Source organism: Cydia splendana, chromosome 3, assembly GCF_910591565.1.
Source record: "Cydia splendana chromosome 3, ilCydSple1.2, whole genome shotgun sequence".
NCBI lineage: Eukaryota > Metazoa > Arthropoda > Insecta > Lepidoptera > Tortricidae > Cydia > Cydia splendana.
The window spans coordinates 6,479,921-6,493,160 of record NC_085962.1 but is presented as its reverse complement, the minus strand read 5'-3'; the positions used below and the strand labels follow the sequence as shown (position 1 = coordinate 6,493,160).

General features: G+C 38.6%; 1 long non-coding RNA gene and 1 pseudogene across 1 annotated transcript in view; one reads left to right on the top strand and one right to left on the bottom strand.

Annotated features, from left to right (window-relative positions):
* LOC134806465 (uncharacterized) overlaps nucleotides 1–13,240 on the bottom strand; it is a 320,640-nt gene that overhangs the window by 22,388 nt on the left and 285,012 nt on the right. The gene's annotated exons all lie outside the window — the stretch shown is intronic.
* LOC134806456 (proton-coupled amino acid transporter-like protein CG1139) overlaps nucleotides 1–13,240 on the top strand; it is a 41,361-nt pseudogene that overhangs the window by 10,770 nt on the left and 17,351 nt on the right.

The window sequence follows — 13,240 nt, the reverse complement described above, 5'->3', positions numbered from 1 at the left end:
ATATCTCCACTACTAGGCATTTCAATTTTACTAATAGGGTAGAAAACGAGTGGCCAATACCACTAGATTCTCAATCTCTATAGCTCGTATTTCAAACATTAGCATTTCGCCGTTTTCCACCGATTTTTGGAGTGACGAAATCGAACGTCTCAAATTTTAGGTAAATAATTTTTATTTTTATTATTATTTGGAGAAGCTCGCAAAAGGGAACGTGGCGGAACGCCATCAAGATCGATCGATCGATAATTCATTTAATTTACAGGACAGTTGGATCTTTCTTCCATCTTCTAAAGTCCTCGCTGGGATCAGGGCTGCTGGCGATGCCGGCCGCATTTAAAAACATCGGCATAATTCCCGGCGTCTTTGGCACAGCCCTAGTCGCACTTATCGCTACACACTGCGTCCACATATTAGTGAGTATAGTATCTCTTTCCTTTCATCTTCAAAAATCTTTGGTAGCTCAGGATTACTTGCACCAGCTACCTTTAAGAGGAAAGGGGACGATCGATTCTGCATACAAAAGTAGTCCTCATTTTCTTTCCTGGATATTGGCATTAAGTACCTATACAAAATATTTTTTTCATTTCTCATGCTCTGAAAGAGGGTCATTGTTGTTCTAAAAGGTGTGCAGAAAATGATACGTTTCTGGACTAGAGCATTTTAGGTTCCAAGTACGATTTTTTTTACGATAAGCAATTGAAATTTGGGTATAAATGGATTTGTTATACAATTTCCATTCTGATATTTGACTACCCATTCCATAAATAACGATACTTTTGCATAAATTGTTAATTGAAAGTACCCTAAAAAAATACTATAAAAATTTATACTAAGTCATGTTTTTAAAAAAACACATGCATTTTACTTTCTTCGTATTCGAAATGAAAAGTAGAGTGTTTAACTCGGTTGAAAGGCATCATTTCATCCCTTGGTTAACAATCTACTATTACAGAATTTTATGTATTTTAGTCATAGCTATGCCCGACCGTTGAATTTTTTTCTTTTTTTTAATTATTATAAAAGTTAAGAGCGAAAAACAGGTTTCATACACATTTTATATGCTCCTAACTCTCACGATAATGAAAAAATCCAAAAATATCAAACGGTCGGGCATAGCTATGATTCAAATATCAAATTTTGTAAAAATATTTTTAATAATGTTAACCCTTAAACAGGCCTGACGTATTTTTTACTTTTGATTACTGATTCGGGTAGGTAATAGCTTCATAAGAAAAGTAATTTCTTGATTTCTTTTTATTATCACTAATTCATTTTAAAAAACCCGGTGGTTTTTATATGCCCACTGCCCGTTAGCAATGGTGCTACGTGGTTCTTATGTGGCCACTGCCTTGTTAGCCATACAGAGTAGTTTTAAGGGTAAGTCACGTGCACAACGCATTTACACTTGCGTTACAAAATGCACTAACTGCCAGCACTTGCTTGGCTCGCGCGGATGTCATGGCTCATAAGATTGACCGTTGAATAAATATTTAATTTAAAAACCAAAGGAAAATATACTACTTTTGCACTATGAGGGTTCATTCATACTAATAAATATTACCCTTAAATTCATGTAAACTCCCTGCAGGGCAGTGGCCACATAGAAACCACTTGAACGTGCCCCAAATGGGCAGAGGGTTCATACGAACCACAAACTTTTAGACCGCAATTTTATCAGAAAACAATAACTAAGGTAAATTATGACTTACTACACATACATTATCTAATAATCTACCAAAAAAAATACAACACAAAATACGTACTTACACCATTTTTTTTCGGCGTAACAAACGTTTATAGCGGGAGAAACTTACTGCCATTTGTTGTAGATTTGATTTTGACAACTAAAATGTAAAAAAAAATTGTATTGACACCTCCAATTTTTTTACGTTTGGAAATCTCCCACTTTATAGACTTTACGGCAATGACATTTTGCGGTCGATGTAATTACTCTGCTCGTCAAGAAAAAATCATTTGTTATGTGGTACCTCTATATGTATCTATACCCACTACCTGTTTAAGGGACAACGTGAAAAAAGATAAATATTTTATATTTTGGAGCTTAACCCTTAAACAGACGTGACGCATTCTTTACTTTTGATTATTGATTCGGGTAGGTAATAACTTAAATAAAAAGTAATTTCTTGATTTTTTTTATTATAACTAATTCAATAAAAAAAACCCGGTGGTTTTTATTTGCCCACTGCCCGTTACCAATGGTGCTACGTGGTCCTTATATGGCCACTGCCTTGTTAGCCATACCAAGTAGTTTTAAGGGTAAGTCACGTGCACATCACATTTACACTTACGTCACAAATGCACTTACTGCCAGCACTTGCTTGGGTCGCGCGGATGTCGTGGCTCGTAAGACTGACCTTTGAATAAATATTTAATTTAAAAACTAAAGGAAAATATGTTACTTTTGTACTATGAGAGTTCATTTATACTAATAAATCTTACCCTTAAATTTCATGCAAACTCCCTGCAGGGCAGTGGCCACTTAGAAACCACTTCATCGTGCCCCAGACGGGCAGAGGGCTTATACGAACCACAAAGTTTTAGAGCGAATATTTTATCAGAAAACAATAACTAAGGTAAATTATGACTTACTACACATACATTATCTAATAATCTACCAAAAAAATACAACACAAAATACTTGCAGTATTTTTTTCCGGTGTAAGTAGTGAACTTTTATACCGGGAGAAACGTACAAAAAGTGCCATTTGTTGTCGATTTCAAATTGACAACTAAAATGTCAAAGAAATTTGTTTTGACACCTCTCATTTTTTTACGTTCGGAAATCACCCACTTTATAGACTTTACGGCAATGACATTTTGCGGTCATTGTATTTACTCAGCTCGCCAAAAAAAATCATTTGTCAGGTGGTACTTATAGATACACAACCTGTTTAAGGGTTAATTTGTCGTCAGTGTGTTTCAGCCTAACGGCTCGGCCACGACATTGAGCAACTTACGACGGCGGCAGCGACAACCAAAGGTCCGATCGCTGTGTCTCGCTCCAACCTATGGTTATCCCTGCCACCGTCGCAAGTCGCTCAATGTCGTGGCCGAGCCGTTAGGCTCCGTTTCGACTGGAGATGTGTGAAGATGCGTTCCGGGGTTGTGTTTTTAAGAACCAATAAAATCACTGCACGCTGAGCGAAGAACACAAATAAATTGATTCTATTGGTTCTTAACAAACGCATCCCTCGCAACGCATCCTCGCACACCTCTGGTCAAAACGCAGCCTACGTACAGTCACCCGCAATAATATGTTACACAACAAAGGCCGCAAAAATATCTGACACGATCTTATTTGTAGAGCCATAAGAGCGTGTCACATATTTTTGCGGCCTTCGAAGAGCAACATATTATTGCAGGTGACTGTACCTAGTTATTTTTATTCTAACATTTAATTTAAAGGTATCTACGTCACGAGCACTGTGTGAAGAAAGCCGAGTAGCTTCGTTGAGCTACGCCGAGACGTGTGAAAAGGCTTTTAAACATGGCCCAAAGATGATTAGGAGATTTTCTACACATGTAAGGTGAGACAACAGTTAATTGGAAATAATCTTGTTCCGCAAAAAGTAAAATATTGAGGGTTTCAAGGCACGTGGAGAAACAAATTTAGCCACCGAATGAAATAGCATTTTTCACCAAAGTAAAACATCAAAGAAGATCAAACCAAGTAAAAAGCCCAATAAACATTAAGTTACTAAATATTTATCATTCAAAATGAAAGTCAAGTCTACCAGCCAACATAAGGAAACAACATTGTTTTTCTTAGTTGTCCTAGTAATTTTATTTTAGTTGTTTTCTACCTATCAAATTCATCGCTCACCTACTCGAATAAGAAAATGTGCAAAACGCCATGCATGACTTTTTGTTTTGAGAAATAAAATTATATGTGATAAATATATGTGTTTACTTTTAGGGAAAAATAATTAAAAAAATATATAACGCATATTTTGGAATATAAAAGGTTTTTTATCTGTGTTCCATATGTGGAACTTCATGCATTAAGTTATAGATTATATACATACAGAAATATATGTCACATTTTTGTTTTTATTCAAATTCAATTCAATTCAAAATATACTTTATTCATGTAGGCCTAGCAACAAGCACTGTTTATGAATGGTAAATTACATATATATTATCTTAAGCTAATTATCAGGGCAATTTATTGATGTTAATTAATTATTAATATAATCAGCTGTTGTCAGATCTAAAAAAAGGTTAACGATTTTGAGCCTTAATGCCTTGGACAGAAGTTCTCAAATGTATACATATTTTAACGTGAGTGTGCCGTAAAACCATAAATAACCGTTCCTACAGATTAGGCTAAACTAAAACTTAGGCCTGAGTTACACTTGTAAGTTTTACTTACGTAAGTAGGGACAAAGCTATTTGTTAGAATGAGATAACGATATTCATCTCTCATTCTGTAGTATAGCCGTGTCCCTACTTACGTAAGTAAAACTTACAAGTGTAACTCAGGCCTTATGCCAACGTCATGTAAGCGTTCCTCACTTGTTTTGTATAAGCAATATGAACCTTAATGCATGGTTTACCATATCGGGATCGTTTGAAAAATATTGCTCGACATTATCTAAATATTGCTAATACTATTAAATTAAACTTACCATTGAATTATATACAGTTTAACAGTCAAAATATATATATTTTCTTGTTCTTTAACTTTAAAATGGTTTTTTTTGTTGCACTTCGAAACTTGTCAAAACTGACTTTTGCACCAACTCCCGAAACTTTATCGATCGCCCGACTACTTGGATATTTACTGCTACCTACCTTCAAAGTATAACAAATGTCGCTGCCTGCCTGATGCTTGACACAATTCGCACATATTTAGGTTGTGCCATATATGGAACTGTATGCATTGTAGGGCTAAAAGTAAACAAACACCACTCTTGTTTGGGTTATAAGAATTATATTGCTTCAAACATGGCCAATCTTGTTTAATTGGGTTATAATAATTATATTGCTTCAACTTCGGAGTGTTATAAAAGGAGAATTGGTTGTTAAAAACTTTTTACAGGTAAATTGGGCACCTAGGCGGGGTTGTGCCCGCAGGGTTACAAATTTAGATATTGTTTTTCTTTATAAATAGCTAGGTTTAACCCTTTACCTACGGGCTATTGAATCGCTCCGTCACCGCCCAATACGGGCATGTTTTGGCGAGAGTCAGCGGTTAGGCATAATTTCACTTACTTGTAACTTTTGAAGTATTACAGCTACACACTTGAAACTTCACACACACAATAAGTATAATGTGTTTAATCAATAAATAATCACTTGGAGTAATAATATTCACTATCTTTTCTGCTATCAAGCAATATACCAGTCACTAAGAAATTGAAGATTTTTAAGTTACTACTCGCGGATTTCACAAGTTTACGTTTAAGAACATTAGTTTATAATATACTTAACACAAATAAACACTTAAATAACGATAATTATGAAAATAATGCATAAATATCAATCACAAAAAACGTTGCACTAAAACAATTTGCCACTTATGGAAAATAATGATGTGCGTCTATCGACGCATTTGTCGATATATCGATAACCTAGTAAATGTAAAACTGAAATTTAACAAGTTATGATTGTGGTGAAATTATTATTAGGTACAATAGTACCTAATAATGATTTCATAACATGTTAAATTCCAATATTTTAACCAAAAACGGTAAAAAAACACTCCAAACACTCCCACGCCGTACTCTCATATCGACAACAAGTCGATGAAATTTGAAAACAACACTATTGTCCGCCATATTGAATTCAATTATTAGCACCTCTGCAGTACGGGTGTCAACTCCAGTTGCCAGCAAAAAAGCGGTAATTTTAAAATTATGTTTATGTCAGAGCCATCTACCGAAATATTATGATATTTTTTTCTTTGTATCTATACTAATCACAGTGCATAATGTGACCGCTATTACCAAGCCACAAGGTCTCGTTTTGTTTAAAAAAAATGTTGAACACGACCATTACTTAGATCAACTATAGTTGACACCCGTACTGCAGCGGTGTTGCCTTACTGGCAACTCTGGTTGACACCCGTAGGTAAAGGGTTAATTATGCGCATCTCTTAAATAAATATTAACATCACACGTCGGAAGTTTGAAATTGACGACCTAGTACAAACAGCAACACTCCTAACTGTACGTTGGACCTTATTACAAAAGGCATAATGTCCGTCCACCGATGTATAGTTAACACTGTCGGCGATGGTACAGTCGACGTCAAAGATATGTTTACACTTTTGCACCTTACTCCTTTGTAATAAGGCGAAAAATGTAAACATATCTTTGACGTCGACTGTCTATAAACACAAAAGCATTAGGAATAAGAATAAGAATCGTTTATTAGCACAAAAAATAACTAAAATTCATTTAGAACATAATTATTTGTACATACCATTTCAGTACAATCGTTAGGCAAAAGCAATGGGCTAGACTGTTCTTTTCAGGAACACTGGATAAAGCTTCATGTTGGAGCGCCTATCCAGTCTAGAATGTAATTCTAATTTTATGTTGTGTAACTTTAATTATTTTTGTTTTGTCTTATGTCTTACTAACCATAATCTTATCATGTAAATATTGTATGTACCTGTACTAACACATTATGGGCCACGGTCTAAAATAAATATTACAATTCAATTCAATTCGTTTGGTTTTTTAATTGCCCTCTTAAGATACTTGACTCTTATCATGCGTTAGTTACACAATATAATATTTTTAAAATTTAAATTAAATTTTCGAATTTTAGAGCAAATTTTGGAGAAAAGTAGAAACATCTTAAGACACCTCTAAAGCTCTAGAAAGTACCGGTAGTATACATAGTGTATGCGGTATATAAAGTAACTTGCTTGCGTGTTTTTACGTGTTTTGGTGGCTGCCATTTCTCAACCCACCAACGGAGCGGCAGCTGACGTCCATGAGGGTTCATCATACATAGCCGTTAACCACTATACGAGTTTTCGCCCGGGGGCGATTGGTCATGGAAATCTGATCCTGGCTTCCGGTCTATTATTTTTTATTTCTCTTATTTTGAAAGCGATTAAGTATTTACCTTTAACCCTTTACCAGGCGAAGGGATATATTCCTCCCACATCTTATATCGGTTACCGTAGTCAGGTTTTAACCCCAAAACCTCCTACTTACAAAATCTTTTGTCAATCCCTGAAAATAGTATTTTATGATCTTCATTCACAACACGCTTCTAAATCGCGTAATATATCTTTGGCAGCCGTTTAAATTCACTTGAACTCTAATTTCAGTAAACTACGGAGAAATTCGAACACTTTCCTTAATTTCTATGAAACAGAAGTACATAGGTCGAACTATTTTTTGATAATTTGTAGATTTTGAGTGTTGAAAGGTAATGTAATCGTTAACATTGCTAAATATTCATGCATTATTGTGTATGACCAGAATTAGGATGTGGGTTGACATAATCCCATGGCCTTATTAGAGTTTAACTGTGCGGGAGCTATTCTTCCCATGGCCCGGTAAATTGTCTTGTCATGTCATAAAAACTCACGTAAGTAATAAAACTGTTCTGTGTTCAACCTAGAGCGATTCAGTGATTGATATAATGTTTCGTAGTAGATTTGGAGTTAAACCTTGACTATGATAACCGATATAAGATGTGGGAGGAATATATCCCTTCGCCTGATCAAGAATATAATAAGACAAAATCGAGTATGACAGTTAATTACTAAAACAGGCGATGGGATAACCGTAACCCACATTTTTATTTCTGGTTTAAAGGAACATCTCCGACTTTCGTAAATACATTTTGACATTGGAAATGTCTTTTCGTTCGCTCCAGTATACGGTCTGATTTCACGAAAAAGTGCGATCCCCTTATATCTCGGAAAGTTGTGAAGATATGATATTAAAAAATAGGCTCAAAAGACGCATAATCACGAGAGCTGTAAGGTGCAAAAATAATTATTCGAGAAAGTCAAAAACAAAAAAAGTTATGGTCGAAATAGTGAAAATAAAATTCAATTTTTTCCGAATTTTTGATTTTGGTGCTCGATAATTTGGAAACGAAGAATGATATCAAAAATTTGAGAAAAACGGCTCTGGACAATTTAGTCAGCTACAATTTCAGCCTAAAACAAAAACGATCGGGTTAAGGGTTTGCCCTGTAGCCTAACCTTAAAATAGTCAAAAAGTCAGAACGACATTTTTCACAGGACATTTATGACTTCATGTTTCGCAGAGTTCGTTATCGGTGTTTGTTGTGAATTATCGGGATTATGACGGCAGAATAACACTTGCACTGCGTGGGCTTTCAAAATCGCGGAGAGGGGGAGGGGGAGGGGGAGGGGGAGGGGGAGGGGGAGGGGGAGGGGGAGGGGGAGGGGGAGGGGGAGGGGGAGGGGGAGGGGGAGGGAGAGGGAGAGGGAGAGGGAGAGGGAGAGGGAGAGGGAGAGGGAGAGGGAGAGGGAGAGGGAGAGGGAGAGGGAGAGGGAGAGGGAGAGGGAGAGGGAGAGGGAGAGGGAGAGGGAGAGGGAGAGGGAGAGGGAGAGGGAGAGGGAGAGGGAGAGGGAGAGGGAGAGGGAGAGGGAGAGGGAGAGGGAGAGGGAGAGGGAGAGGGAGAGGGAGAGGGAGAGGGAGAGGGAGAGGGAGAGGGAGAGGGAGAGGGAGAGGGAGAGGGAGAGGGAGAGGGAGAGGGAGAGGGAGAGGGAGAGGGAGAGGGAGAGGGAGAGGGAGAGGGAGAGGGAGAGGGAGAGGGAGAGGGAGAGGGAGAGGGAGAGGGAGAGGGAGAGGGAGAGGGAGAGGGAGAGGGAGAGGGAGAGGGAGAGGGAGAGGGAGAGGGAGAGGGAGAGGGAGAGGGAGAGGGAGAGGGAGAGGGAGAGGGAGAGGGAGAGGGAGAGGGAGAGGGAGAGGGAGAGGGAGAGGGAGAGGGAGAGGGAGAGGGAGAGGGAGAGGGAGAGGGAGAGGGAGAGGGAGAGGGAGAGGGAGAGGGAGAGGGAGAGGGAGAGGGAGAGGGAGAGGGAGAGGGAGAGGGAGAGGGAGAGGGAGAGGGAGAGGGAGAGGGAGAGGGAGAGGGAGAGGGAGAGGGAGAGGGAGAGGGAGAGGGAGAGGGAGAGGGAGAGGGAGAGGGAGAGGGAGAGGGAGAGGGAGAGGGAGAGGGAGAGGGAGAGGGAGAGGGAGAGGGAGAGGGAGAGGGAGAGGGAGAGGGAGAGGGAGAGGGAGAGGGAGTTTTATTTTGTAACTTTTGACTTTCTCGTCGCTCAGCGACAATATTTTTTCGAATTCCGTAGATTCATTTCCAATGTGCTCGATAGTCGTGTGAGGCACGAAATCTGTGAATTTTTTTACAAGGCGTTCAATACGGTTCTAACAGTATATTCAGTACGTATGAAGACACGCTAGTTCTTAGGGGCCTGGTAAAGGGTTGAGGACAAATTAAACACAACGCCTGCTATGTTTACATTGTCATCTTCTTTATCGCTTCAGTTACTAAGTCATTTATTTATGTAGTCGTATGGCATTATTATAAATCTTGGTTGCATTAAAATTATGAAGTTCACTAAGTCCCTCTGGACTTTCTAACGCTAAGTGAAAATACAGCCCATTGGGTGAAGTACCTTGATATTAACACATTCAATACCACTAAGTGCTACGGGTTACGCTCGTAGCGCGTAGCCACGGTTTCGTCGTATGTAGCGCGTAGTCGCTACGAACAGTGTACCCGACAGTCGGGTTCTTGGTGTTGAATGTGTTAAGAAGAAACTGGACGACCGTGTAAAAATATTCTCCATACGGTCATTGCGTCAGTTTACCGTCCAGTGCCTGTTTCCGTCCACTTGGCGTAGCTGCTACAAAGAATTGCGTATCATTTGAACATAACAGGTATATAAATAAATAAATATAAATAAATAAATATAAATAAATAAATATAAATAAATAAATATAAATAAATAAATATAAATAAATAAATATAAATAAATAAATATAAATAAATAAATAAAAATAAATAAATAAAAATAAATAACTATTATAGGACAATTTTACACAGATCGACCTAGTCCCACAGTAAGCTCAATAAGGCTTGTGTTGTGGGTACTAGACGACGATATACAGGGTGAAATTTAATTCACTGGCCAAATTGAAACAACCGAAAGAACTCGAAAAAATATTAAACACGTGTTTTTTCTTTTAATACCGCTCAGTACATTTTTTTCGAAATAACTCATCATCAAGTTGTCCTAAAAACCTCGTACGTTATGGTGAACCGACAACTACCCACTACACCCGCTTCTCTCTTATCAGTTAAGGTCATTGACACCCCGCCCCTCCCGCTGTTTGCAATCGCGTCACCAATTATGAACCCTATTGGAGCGAGATTACCTACATAAGTTGCTAATTTTTCCTTTCATACTTTAACGGGCTTAGAACCGTCAAAATGCAAAGGCAACCCATTTTTAATCTAAAATGTTATTTCTGACTAATGATTATTAACAAAACGTCCGTGGCTTAAAAACAATGAGTAAAAACTAGGTCAGGAATCTTTGCATTCAGGCGTATTTAAAAAATTGAATCAACTTACATTTGATTAAAAATCGACGCAATTAACGAAAGTCCCACGAGATGGTACTCTTGGATTCAATCCTTGTCTGCGAAGGCGTGGAACGGATTCCATTTCGTATAATCTTTGTGCACCACGTAAACACTCACCACTTAATAAATAACACCGTACCACTTCGTAATATTCCCGGTTCGTAAACATTTTTTTTAACCTTAGTACGCGCGCGATTATTATTTTAAGGTTGGCGAGTGACGAGTGACTAATAATTTATGCTTACCGTTATGTTTACCGCTAGCGCGGAATGGTTTAGTTTAGACTACCCTCGAAATTGATAAACCTGCCTACCATCGCCAACACTAACTGGGTGGACCCTATTGCAACGATTATAAGGTTTAGTGAAGGTCAGATAAGGGTTTTGCTGATGTTGTTGTTAAAACCTACTATTAGGTTTGTTTACATTTGTGGTAATAGGGTGACCACGACTCGTGGAAAATATTAAAAAATTGAAAAATGAAAATTATAAAAAAATGTACTCTTTTTTTTCGCTAAATAGATTCCTTAAGTGTAACCTAGTGCTGGGAATGAATATGGCCAGTGATTTAAATTTCACCCTGTATATAATATACACATATATATAAATACTTATATACATAGAAAACATCCATAACTCAGGAACAAATATTTGTGATGAACACACAAATAAATGCCCTTACCAGGATTCGAACCCGGGACCTCCTGCTTCGTAGGCAGGGTCACTACCGACAAGGCTAGGAGGCCGTAATATATTCAAATTATAAGCATTTCTTGAATATATAGGCGTATATTTAAATTATACGCAATTGCACTGTCAGCTGCCGCTCCGTTGGTGGGTTGAGGAATGGCAGCCACCAAAACACGTAAAATAAATTTTTTTGTTGCAAGACAATGACCCTATAAATATCCAGAGAGCAAAATTGGGACATCTTTTGTATGGCACAGCGGCCGTCAAATATATATTTTAATCATTTGTAAAATTGTGATGTTTAATCATTTTCTTCCACAGACACTTTGCTGACTTCGCTATGGCCGGGGTTTGCTTGGGTGGAACCAGTGTCTACGTAATTTTCATCGCCTCCTCGCTCAAAGATGTAAGTAACTTTACCACACCTTTATTCTTGAAGCCTGATTACTGGAAAGGGAAGCATTTCTGGCTGATTGCTATTTGCTTGGCCCGCACACGTTTTGATTCATTCCGTTTTGTACCTACCAGCAGAACAATCTTCAGAACCCCTAGTGTAAACATTCGATAGCGCGACGGACGTACGCGTTTTGTAAGTCTCATTTTATAGGGGATTTTGAACAGCGCGCCAAGCGGGACGTTATGGAAACTCAAAATAGTGACGGACAAAGCGGCCAAATATATCATAACACACTTTTCTTCATCGTCATAATTTTTTCATCACACTTGCTCGGAAAAGATGTATTTACACGTAGGGCTTGCGGGCGGGAAATTGAATTTTTCGCCCTAGGGCGGAAAAAATCTTTTCCGAGCAAGTGTGATGAAAAACACTTATTTACACGTAGGGCTTGCGGGCGGGAAATTGAAATTTCCGCCCTAGGGCGGAAAAGTGTTTTATACAGAAGTTTGTTTTTATTAATTCTCCTTTTTTTCCTTACAAGTGTGATGAAAAACATTGTGTGTGCCACGGGCGGTAAAGAAATTCCGAACTCGTGAACATTTTAAGCCCTCGCTTCGCGTCGGGCTTAAAATTGACACTCGTTCGTAATTTCTTATTTCCCGCCCTTAATACACAATGTACTATTAAGAGCATGGCTGTTGTCGGTGGAGTATAGGCCAGTATTCGCGGTCCTCGGCCAGGTTCTTTAGGTTCGTGTAAGTCGACATTTGCTTTGGCTTTTATTTGCTGCGTTCACACACACAATACACTTTTGTTACTATACTAAAAAGGATGTGTATATGGCTACTTTGGTCGTCACTATATATTTTATGACGACTCTACGACTAGTTTTCTTCTCTTTGCAGATATGCGACCACTTCTACCCATCTCACGTGTACTCCGTCAAAACCTACTGCGGTTTCCTCTTACTCCCACTCATCCTGACCTCCCAAATCCGCCATCTCAAGTTCCTGGTCCCTTTCTCTCTTCTAGCCAACCTCTGTCTCCTTCTGACCTTTCTTATCACGTGCTACTACACGTTCCAGGGGATACCGAGCGTGGGGCCGGAAAAATTGGCAGTTAGAGTCACCCAATGGCCCCTTTTTTTAAGGTGAGTTTGTGTTATTTGGTTTGTATTGATGGCATTCGACATCTCACGCGCACCAATAAGTCCAAGCGAGAAATGCCTAATGAGACGACTGATTGCATTGGTGCACACGGCAAACCATATCAATCATCGCGAGTAAACATAATGGTATCATTAGGCATCTCGCTCACGCTTTTCGATGTGCGTGAGGTGCATTAGAGTCGGCCCAAAAAAAGTCTGCAGCGGATTTGATAGCCCACGCAGTGCAAGTGTTATTTATACGTCATAATTTCATAGAAGTTTGACGTTTAAAATAACACTTTCACTGCGTGGGCTATCAAATCCGCTGCAGACTATTCTTGGTCTGACTCTACGCATTTTTAGAAACAATTTAATGTTAATAGATTTTGTGCAAAAA